The sequence below is a fragment of the Neodiprion lecontei genome, chromosome 7 (assembly GCF_021901455.1).
Source record: "Neodiprion lecontei isolate iyNeoLeco1 chromosome 7, iyNeoLeco1.1, whole genome shotgun sequence".
NCBI lineage: Eukaryota > Metazoa > Arthropoda > Insecta > Hymenoptera > Diprionidae > Neodiprion > Neodiprion lecontei.
In genome coordinates, this window is record NC_060266.1 from 22,649,177 (window position 1) to 22,660,978 (window position 11,802).

Here is an 11,802-nt window from a genome sequence, read left to right on the forward strand (position 1 = left end):
TGGTGAAATTCTTCCGGAACAAACGTAAGTCAATTAAAAAGTTTGAAATCGAGCAATTGTTTGCAACACTTGAAGTTGATATCCACTTTGTGTATCGTTGCAAAGGAAAAGTGAGCAGCAGTTGAACACGGATGAATAAGTATTCCAGCAACGAAACTATAAGGTTATCGCGTGGTCTGAATTATCGGTATTTGTTTTAAATAAGGATTTGAACCGATATGGATTAAGATGCATTCGGATAGGTAGGAGTCTTTATGGCTGCGAGAGGACTAATAAAACGTGTAAAAGTGGCACACTTTGTATAGTTTCAACTACATGCTTTATTATTCATAGCTGATTACAGAAGTAAGTTTTTACAAATGAAAATGATTAGAGTACAAATATCATTTTCCTTATTCAATAAAATTTCTATAATAGTAAGTACATGAATCAAAGCAATACGTACACATTAATTTAGAGTAACACTTAAGAATATTTAAAATCCACCGCGTGTGTTAACGTTTACAAAGCAAAAATGAACATCCTAATGATTGCAGGTGCATACTGACGTGCTTCGGGATATTTGGAACGCCAAATATATTCGTTGGATTCATAAATATGAAAAATAAGTGAAAAACCATTGAATGAGAAAACAGAAAAACGAATCAACATAAGTGTAATAACATGACCTAATCAGCACGAAAACATGAATTTCTTTGATGCACAGCTTTTATATTGCTCGTTCGACGTCGCTTGTATCAAAGTACTGTGTGCCTTATGATGCTGCCTGAAAAATGTCTCTCTAGATCTTTATTCTTGGTGATGAAAGTTGGAAATTCGTTGCATCTGTAACTGAAGTTCGTGGGTTTAGGAAAACCGCAATATTTGAAGCATGACGAAAGAACTGTTGATAAAGTTAGTCGGAGTGATCATATGGCACAGGTGACACATAAAAAAAAAGTAGCGAATCACTTGCGTCTCAAGGAACATTGCAATGCAACATTCTCGAGATTTATTCCAATGGAAGATATTTTAGTGAGCGGTCTCGATAAATGACTGCAGGTTAGGGATCAATGATAAGATGTCATGAAAAACTACGGAGGGATACTATCCTTGATTCATTTGTACAGACCTGCGAGTGATGATATTGTGAAAATGAAAAGTGCTGTTGATACTATAGCAGATTATGAGAGGTTGGCAAAATTAGGCTCCAAGAATGACTGTAGAAAAAGTAAAGATTATTTGACTCCGTAAAGCAGTAAATCACAAAAACGACATGTTGAGAATTGTTTTGTGGATGGTGAAAAACACGATCATACAAAAGAAAAGCCAAAACAAAAAAAAAAATGATTCACATACACCATGACTGTTTCCCATTTCTGTGTCAGCAGAAGATTATGAACAAGAGAATTATGACTCGATAGCTGTTGAAATAGAAAATGGCACTGAATAATCACGCGGAATATTACGAGCTTGGATGCGATAAGACTGAAAAATAATGACTGAACGTCTATTGACGTCGATGGACGATTCTCTTCACCCCGTTAGAGAGAGGGTTCAGATTAGACAATCCACTGCCATGAACTAATTTAATGACAAATATTGGTGAAAAGTAGAACAAACATGTTCCGGTATCATTCTGGGTGAACGAAAACTTATGGAGGAAAAAGTCACTCACATTTATCACCATCTTTCTGCTTGCTTCCGCCATTGAAAAAACCTATACCATCGTGTGATCCTACGGAACTGCCGGCTAATGGAATAAGAAACATTCGTTCACAATCATACACAAATCTTGCAGCGTCTTTGTGAAAGATCGAAAACATAAAAAGGAAAAGGTCACTCACATTACTGACTGTTCTTATCTTCTTTTTGCCACGGTGTAGAACCATCCTTGCTGTCACCGGCTAATGAAATGAGAAATGTTTGTTTACAACGATGAACAAATCTTGCAACGTCAATGTTGAAGATCGAGAGCACAAAAAGGAAAAAGTCACTCACATTGCTGCCCGTTCTTATCTCCTTTTTGCCAAGGTGTGGAACCATCCTTGCTGTCACCGGCTGATGAAATGAGAAATGTTTGTTTACAACGATGAACAAATCTTGCAACGTCAATAAGAAAGACCGAAAGCGTGGAAAAAAAATTGTCACTCACATTTATCACCGTCTTTCTGCTTGCTTCCGCCATTTGAAATACCTAAACCATCGTATGATCCCACAGAGATGCCGGCTAATGGAATGGAAAGTATTTGTTTACAATGATGAACAAATCTTGCAACGTCAATGTGGAAGATCGAAAGCATAAAAAGGAAAAAGTCACTCACATTGCTGACCGTTCTTATCTCCTTTTTGCCAAGGTGTGGAACCATCCTTGCTGTCACCGGCTGATGAAATGAGAAATGTTTGTTTACAATGGTGAACAAATCTTGCATCGTCTTTGTGACGGATCAAAAGCATAAGAAGGAAAAAGTCACTCACATTGCTGACCGTTCTTATCTCCTTTTTGCCAAGGTGTGGAACCATCCTTGCCGTCACCGGCTGATGAAATGAGAAATATTTGTTTACACTAATAAATAAATCCTGCAACGTTGATGTGGAAAATCGAAAGCGTGGAAAAAAAATTGTCACTCACATTTATCACCGTCTTTCTGCTTGCTTCCGCCATTTGAAATACCTAAACCATCGTGTGATCCCACAGAGATGCCGGCTAATGGAATGGAAAGTATTTGTTTACAATGATGAACAAATCTTGCAACGTCAATGTAGAAGATCGAAAGCATGAGAAGGAAAAAGGCACTCACATTGCTGCCCGTTCTTATCTTCTTTTTGCCAAGGTGTGGAACCATCCTTGCTGTCACCGGCTAATGAAATGAGAAATATTTGTTTACAATAATAAACAAATCTTGCATCCTTTTTGGAACAGATTGAAAGCATAAAAAGGAAAAAGTCACTCACATTGCTGCCCGTTCTTATCTTCTTTTTGCCAAGGTGTGGAACCATCCTTGCTGTCACCGGCTAATGAAATGAGAAATATTTGTTTACAATAATAAACAAATCTTGCATCCTTTTTGGAACAGATTGAAAGCATAAAAAGGAAAAAGTCACTCACATTGCTGCCCGTTCTTATCTTCTTTTTGCCAAGGTGTGGAACCATCCTTGCTGTCACCGGCTAATGAAATGAGAAATATTTGTTTGCAACGATGAACAAATCTTGCAACGTCAATGTGGAAGATCGAAAGCGTGGAAAGAAAATTGTCACTCACATTTATCACCGTCTTTCTGCTTGCTTCCGCCATTTGAAATACCTAAACCATCGTGTGATCCCACAGAGATGCCGGCTAATGGAATGGAAAGTATTTGTTTACAATGATGAACAAATCTTGCAACGTCAATGTGGAAGATCGAAAGCATAAAAAGGAAAAAGTCACTCACATTGCTGACCGTTCTTATCTCCTTTTTGCCAAGGTGTGGAACCATCCTTGCTGTCACCGGCTAATGAAATGAGAAATGTTTGTTTGCAATGATGAACAAATCTTGCAACGTCAATGTGGAAGACCGAAAGCGTGGAAAAAAAAATGTCACTCACATTTATCACCGTCTTTCTGCTTGCTTCCGCCGTTTGAAATACCTAAACCATCGTGTGATCCCACAGAGATGCCGGCTAATGGAATGGAAAGTATTTGTTTACAATGATGAACAAATCTTGCAACGTCAATGTAGAAGATCGAAAGCATGAGAAGGAAAAAGGCACTCACATTGCTGCCCGTTCTTATCTTCTTTTTGCCAAGGTGTGGAACCATCCTTGCTGTCACCGGCTAATGAAATGAGAAATATTTGTTTACAATAATAAACAAATCTTGCATCCTTTTTGGAACAGATTGAAAGCATAAAAAGGAAAAAGTCACTCACATTGCTGCCCGTTCTTATCTTCTTTTTGCCAAGGTGTGGAACCATCCTTGCTGTCACCGGCTAATGAAATGAGAAATATTTGTTTGCAACGATGAACAAATCTTGCAACGTCAATGTGGAAGATCGAAAGCGTGGAAAGAAAATTGTCACTCACATTTATCACCGTCTTTCTGCTTGCTTCCGCCATTTGAAATACCTAAGCCATCGTGTGATCCCACAGAGATGCCGGCTAATGGAATGGAAAGTATTTGTTTACAATGATGAACAAATCTTGCAACGTCAATGTGGAAGATCGAAAGCATAAAAAGGAAAAAGTCACTCACATTGCTGACCGTTCTTATCTCCTTTTTGCCAAGGTGTGGAACCATCCTTGCTGTCACCGGCTAATGAAATGAGAAATATTTGTTTACAATAATAAACAAATCTTGCATCCTTTTTGGAACAGATTGAAAGCATAAAAAGGAAAAAGTCACTCACATTGCTGCCCGTTCTTATCTTCTTTTTGCCAAGGTGTGGAACCATCCTTGCTGTCACCGGCTAATGAAATGAGAAATATTTGTTTGCAACGATGAACAAATCTTGCAACGTCAATGTGGAAGATCGAAAGCGTGGAAAGAAAATTGTCACTCACATTTATCACCGTCTTTCTGCTTGCTTCCGCCATTTGAAATACCTAAGCCATCGTGTGATCCCACAGAGATGCCGGCTAATGGAATGGAAAGTATTTGTTTACAATGATGAACAAATCTTGCAACGTCAATGTGGAAGATCGAAAGCATAAAAAGGAAAAAGTCACTCACATTGCTGACCGTTCTTATCTCCTTTTTGCCAAGGTGTGGAACCATCCTTGCTGTCACCGGCTAATGAAATGAGAAATATTTGTTTACAATAATAAACAAATCTTGCATCCTTTTTGGAACAGATTGAAAGCATAAAAAGGAAAAAGTCACTCACATTGCTGCCCGTTCTTATCTTCTTTTTGCCAAGGTGTGGAACCATCCTTGCTGTCACCGGCTAATGAAATGAGAAATATTTGTTTGCAACGATGAACAAATCTTGCAACGTCAATGTGGAAGATCGAAAGCGTGGAAAGAAAATTGTCACTCACATTTATCACCGTCTTTCTGCTTGCTTCCGCCATTTGAAATACCTAAGCCATCGTGTGATCCCACAGAGATGCCGGCTAATGGAATGGAAAGTATTTGTTTACAATGATGAACAAATCTTGCAACGTCAATGTGGAAGATCGAAAGCATAAAAAGGAAAAAGTCACTCACATTGCTGACCGTTCTTATCTCCTTTTTGCCAAGGTGTGGAACCATCCTTGCTGTCACCGGCTAATGAAATGAGAAATATTTGTTTGCAACGATGAACAAATCTTGCAACGTCAATGTGGAAGATCGAAAGCGTGGAAAGAAAATTGTCACTCACATTTATCACCGTCTTTCTGCTTGTTTCCGCCACTTGAAATACCTATACCATCGTGAGATCCCACAGAGATGCCGGCTAATGGAATAAGAAATATTCGTTTACAATCATACAAAAATCCTGCAACGTCTTTGTGAAAGATCGAAAGCGTAAAAAACAAAAAGTTACTTACAGTCATCACCGTTGTTCTCCTTCTTGTTATCAGAAGAGCCAGAATTACAGAATAAATTCTCGCTGCCACCGGCTGTTGGAAAAAAAGATAATCGGAAATAGCAGCACAATAACCTTGACGTATGTATGTGAAAGAACGCAAGCCTAACAAGAAGATATTTACTAATATCCTCAACCGTATATTTCTTTTTTATGACAAGAGTATTCTGAATCGTATGGGGAAACCACGGTCCTGCGATCTGATTGATTAAAAAATAATGTTGAATTATTGGACAAAAATTCTCACCCCTCTCTGTCAGGGGACACAAGTATACCCATGAAACATTTGCCTTTATTCTTTACTATGTGTCTTTTTTATGGTCCGCAGATTCGTATTCAGATGAAAAATCATCATTTTTCATGATTATGGAATAAATAACCATGCACACAGGCTGCTGATAGAAATCTTCACACATCTGGGCAAGATCATCATTGACTGACGAATTTTCTAAGGTGGCTCATCGTTTCTCTTGTATTTCACACGAGCATCAGAACACAATCAGTTTGCACCTACCAAAGTATTCGAGAGTACATATCGTTATCAATGCCCAATCTAACTATACGGCCCAATCATATTATCAGGGTGTAATACTGCATGATATACGACTTTTGAATTTTCATTTATGTCATGCACACATCTATCGCTAATCGTAATTGCCAGTTTTGATTTACAATCCGATTCTGAACCCTTTTTCAATACATTTTTCAGTTTCGCGGAACTACATGCATCACGTTATTGTTACCATCATGGTTGTTCTATCACACAGTTATTAATGAACAGTTTTAGGTAAAGTATCGACGTACGTCTATCTGCGGGTACCTCTTATATTCTACTCAAGTCATGACAATTTCAGAAAATAATCCAGCGATTTGGAATAGTGCACTCACATAATCTTCGGGCCTGGACGTTTCCGTATAGTAGGACCAGCACCAGCTGAGCGAAAATCAAATAAGTGATTCGATTCATGTTGAATGTCGTATTCTTAATCGGATTGCAATAAGCTTTTGCAAGCTCTTCGCGAGTCTCGTATTTATATACGCACCGACAAAATCGTTGCCCGGTCTTTGCAAACAATTTACACAATAGCATCATGTGCACGTCAATTCTCCGAATATTCAGGACGTTCCGTCATCAAACAGAACAAGTCTCACCCACTTTTTCACACTTGTGTGCATAATTCTGTCTGAAACCTTGATGTTTTTGATGCTGACATCAAATGTCGATTCTTTGATAGCTTTCAACAAGCCAAGGCTTCCAAAATTTATTCCTAGTGTCATGCACGTATAAAATTTCGTTTCTTGTTCCCTGAACAACAATATGCTGAACTGACCAGCAGCCACGTAGTTCTTAGTTCAAAGAAAACAGTATTAATCAATTTCAGACAAATTTGCCCTATGAATTAATTATCTCGATCCAAGACAGTTATCCATTTGTAAATACAATCATAACTGTACAGATGATCTTGCATTCTTCACCCCTGGAGATGTGCTACAGTGGTATATTCATTTATTATTTGTTTGAATATCTTTTGTCAAAACAACAAGAATAATGTTTTTTATCAATACCCTGCCAAATTATCTCATAACTATAAAGACATACCTATATATATCGCTGATTTCGTCTCAGAAGCAGATTGGAGACTGTGTATACTAGACTGTATAAAAAAATCGACTATTTTTTTTTTTTTCAAAATTCAAGTCAAAAATGTTGTTCCAAATGACGAAAAAAATGCTGTTCAAGTTTCAGCTTTGAATATTAATATTAGAGGTGCCTCGTAACGTTTGTCTATTTCCCACTCAAAAAATCTGGGAAAATTATTTTCTATCTTTGGAATTTTATAACTCCTTGACGCATTAGAGTACTCATAAGACCAGAACTTGTTTTTGCCGTGAATCGAACGCTCTACAAAAAGGTCTCTTATCATTTTGTGATAAATCTACTGTTTCAAAGCTATTTAAGGTCCTCTGTTGACCTCTGACCTTAAATAACTTTCGACAGAGTAGATTTATCATAAAATGATACAAGATCTTTTTTGCAGAGCGCTAGATTCCCTGCAAAAATACCTTTTGATAAAATTAGTACGTTTATGCGTTGACGAGTTATAACATTTCAAATTAAAAAACAAAAAAAAAATTACTTACATTATTTAAATGAGAAATGAAAAATCGCGACGAGGCACCATAAATATTAATATTAAGAGCTGAAACTTGGACAGCATCTTTTATTTGTCATTTCAAACAATATTATTTACTTAAATTTTGAAAAAAAAATGGTCGATTTTTTTTATACAGTCTAATGTATACGTATTGGCAATTCAAATTCGGCCAAGTACACTACCTTTAGACTGAATTAAACACGCACGAAATAACATTAATTCAAATATACGTGTGATAACAGAAATTAATTAGTGGTGTAAGTCTTCAGCAAAGCATCCGTAGATGCATGGTTCGATTCCTGGTTCCGTCGTTAATTTTACAAAGTTACCAAAAAATATTCTAATTTCATCTCTCCATCAAGATAGTCGCAATTGGCAATGAAAATTTCGTTGGCAAACAGTTTACTTGTGTATCAAACCGAAACTGGGTTGATTAAATCTTTGCATTCAACATCTGGCATGCCAACCAAATTCTTCTTTCTCATGATTGAGCAGGTGCGGCACACTTTCTGTCAAAGTCGTTTTTTTCAAAATATTTTTCACCTTTATTTCAAGTAATTGGAGCATATATATATAAACGACTGCAGTTTTCTGTTTGCTGATGATTGGCATGGCTTACACATCTCCTCCAGATTCCTCTGCGTAGATGAAGTTGCTTTTAGTAGTTTTTGAACTAGTAGTTGAACGTTTAATTGCTATCCGAATTCAGTCACGCGTATGAAAAATCGGTTTGAAATTATTTGTGACCTCTTGAAAAAAATTCGTGTTCATACACGCCTGGGAAACTGATGCACCTGGGGAAAAATTATAATTTCAATGACGTTGCTAATTTCAGTGCAATACCACTTTTATTCCATCGGGCTTGCTTACAATTCATTCGAGAGTTATTTTATGTACAAGAACAACGCCGTGCTTTTTATTATTTATTAGTTCAGCCTCAATAACAACAGAGAGATTAATTTTTTAATCACGAGGAAAGTTAAAAACTGCGGCTCGGTACATCAAATCATCCTGATTAACCATCAACCCCTGGCGAAATTTCCCCCAGGCGGGTACAGATTTACGAAGTTTTTCTGTTTTTGTTTCCTTCTCATGTTCATCCTCTCGCATCTCTCTTCGCTTTGATTCCTATTTTCATATTTCAACACGGGGTGAACTAATAACGAAAGAATCATCAACTCATTTAAGTTTGCCAACGTTTTGCTCGAAATGCAAGAAAGTTTAAGCCGCTGGCCCTTTTATTTTCCGAGAGAAAAATGGCGGCAATAAGAAATTCACACTATTTACGCTAGTAAATTTCCTCTTCATCCTCGACACAATAACCTCGGTTGTTTTTTTTGTTTTTTATGGTGTTTGATTCTCTCCTGGATTCAATGCCGCGCAAAATTTCCTTGAGTTTCAAATGCCTAGGTAATAATGGAACGGAGTCTACTGAAATTATACTTCTCGTTTAAAGTAAGGGGTAGTGGTGCGTTTCCTTACTTCCATCCCTTGAAGGTGCTACTGGATTTGACGTAACAGTAATTCGCAATTAGCGAAGCGGCGCGGGCGGAGTTGCTGGGGAAAATTTGACGGCGAGAAGCGTCGGAATACCATGGAATTATATGCTAATCGTGCCTATCAGTTAAGGAGTCAGACTTAAACATCGCATGTCACGTCTCTGTACCTTCGACTTGAGAAACCTCGGAAAATTCACTCCGCGGTTATCATCTGTAATTAATGCGTCGATCATTAGCGATATTTTACGCTCGCAGATCTCAAAACTTCTCATGTGGTAACCGCAGGGCGGGTCTCCTTTCCACTGCAGTGGGCACGAGCTGATCTAGTGCTAGCCTCTCGCCCGCTTCCAGCATGCTCATTTCACCATTTGCCACAGGGCGTGTCGATGATCTTATCAAACCAGCGACTGCCCATATGCACGCCGTGGTAAAGTGTTTCTCGATTCCCAGATTACCATCCATCGGCACCATCACTGGTGAACCACCACTACCCAGTTGCGCCTCGGGTGAAGTTCGAGAGGGTCGAAGGGTCCTCGAATAGCTCTGGGGATCCAGGATGCAGGATCTCACCTGTTTCGGCGTTCCGATGCCGCGTAGGCGTCTCACCTGACGGTTAATTTACGGAATTTAATATCGTCTCAGGCGAGTACACGAAGGCTCGCATTCCCGATAACGTACGAACGTGTTTGTAACCACAACAACGCACCTTTCCCTCACGTTCCCATTCCAAAGTACGAGATATACACGATCGGTAAAGCATGCGGACGATCCGAGACGGGATTCGTCTGCTTCCGTTGCTCACCGGGTGTCCAGGCAAAAATGAACTTTAAGGGGTTACATGGGGAAAGCATGTTTTCTCTGATTTTTTTCTCAGTATGATAAAAAATTTATTTTATTATAACTTGGGGCATGTAAAAGAACAACATTTGAACAATATTTTATGAAATTTTCATTGAAAAATTTTACTCCAATTGACTTGAAACTCTGGGAGAATACTATTGAAATTTTTTACCATGAGATTAGAAAAAAAAAAAAATTATTTTATTGAATTTTCGAAACCGGCGTAATTCTTTAAGGTAAAGAGAAATCCTGAATATTTATCATACAACCGATCGCGAACGGTCGTTAGAGATTCGGACAAACGATATTTCAGAATCTAAACACTAAAATGCCTCCGGCAGTGAGATTCGGGTTATTAATTGTGAGTTATTATCAACATCTGGGGGCTATAAGAAGACCCGTCTCAGCAGCAATGTCGTCGCTTATTATTAACGTCGTTGATTCTGTTTTATTTTGGGCCAACGTAAGACGGCCGATGATTTTGTGTGAAAAAAGCATTCCAGGCAAATCCAGACAATTAGAGGAAACGCGCGCTATCCCTGAGAACGAGTGGAAAAGCGAGGCTGCCAATTTGTAACTTGCACCTTTGCCCTGCGAGCTAGGTTTCAGCGGCTGTATCGAGTTCCCTCGCAGGTGACATTTTCCCCGCCAGCTCAGCGTCTACGGTTAATTATATTTCAGCGCTATCTAGCGCCAATTAGCGCCGCCAGTCTAGAGCCATTCTATTGTCGTTACTTCCAATTTACCCTCTCGAAAGATCATTTCGCAGCTAATGGTGGCGTCTCTCTTCTCAACTCCTATAATACTCACCCTTGAGAAGGTGATAAAACCGCTGCATTACATCGAAGCCCAGTTGGGGGTCAAAATCCCGAAAGACCAGAAATTCTAAAAGCCGAAATTTTCTAGTTACGAATTTTGAAACAACGAATAATCAACGTAACGAAGTTGGGATTTTCGATAAATTCGGATTCGTAGATTTTCGACGAAGTCGCGAGTCTGACAAAAGTCGACTTTTCGACTCTTCGGTATTTTCGCAATTCAATATGTTGCCCTTCTTAATCTTGAGCATTCTCATAAAAAAAAATGTCGGTACAATTTTATTTATACGTTTTTGCGTTCTCAATTTTTATATTCCTACAAGTCGTCATTTCGTATCCATGATTTGTCTACACTGAAAAATATTTCATTTGTTACAGTAACTAAAAAAATTCAGTAAAATAGGTATCGTTAAGAAAAACTGTTTGAATTTTGTTGGAATTACGAAAATCGAGGTACGCCTAACCATTTTACGCTATTGTCGATCCTTTTTTGGTAATTGCAACGCAAAAACAGTTTTCTCGGTTTACTCTACTTTTTTAGTTAAACAAGGCTTTAACATCAATTTATCGTTGCACGAGCGTGAAACTTTCGCAACAGTTGCAAGAAAATATAGTAACAGTGATCGTAACGAGAAAGAATAGTATCGGATACTAGACTTTCCGGTAACGGCTACAAAACTAATTTTTATTATCTACCCAGTACTATATTTTTTGATTGTGGTAAAAAATGAAAATAGTTGCAGACTGAACGGTAACCGGAACTAAAAATTTCTCTCAATGTACGTTTCTGACTGTCGGTAGTTTGACTTACGGGATTTTGTCCCGTCGACTTTTTGGTGATTCGCATTTTTGCAAGTCAAGTTTTGGCCAAAAAAGCGACACCGAACGAATAGACGCTGACCTACGGTACCAACGACCAGGAAAGTAGCCGCAAGGACAGAGTCTCGATATCCGGGCGAACTT

The 11,802-nt window shown here is 38.4% G+C and overlaps 1 long non-coding RNA gene across 1 annotated transcript; it reads right to left on the minus strand.

Moving 5' to 3' along the window:
- Positions 1 to 1,999: 1,999 nt before the first annotated feature.
- Positions 2,000 to 2,501, minus strand: LOC107219973. Its single transcript, XR_006905289.1, has 3 exons — positions 2,458 to 2,501; positions 2,304 to 2,363; positions 2,000 to 2,040 (listed from the first exon to the last, which is right to left on the minus strand). It is a non-coding gene; the product is annotated as an uncharacterized LOC107219973 (long non-coding RNA).
- Positions 2,502 to 11,802: the final 9,301 nt, after the last annotated feature.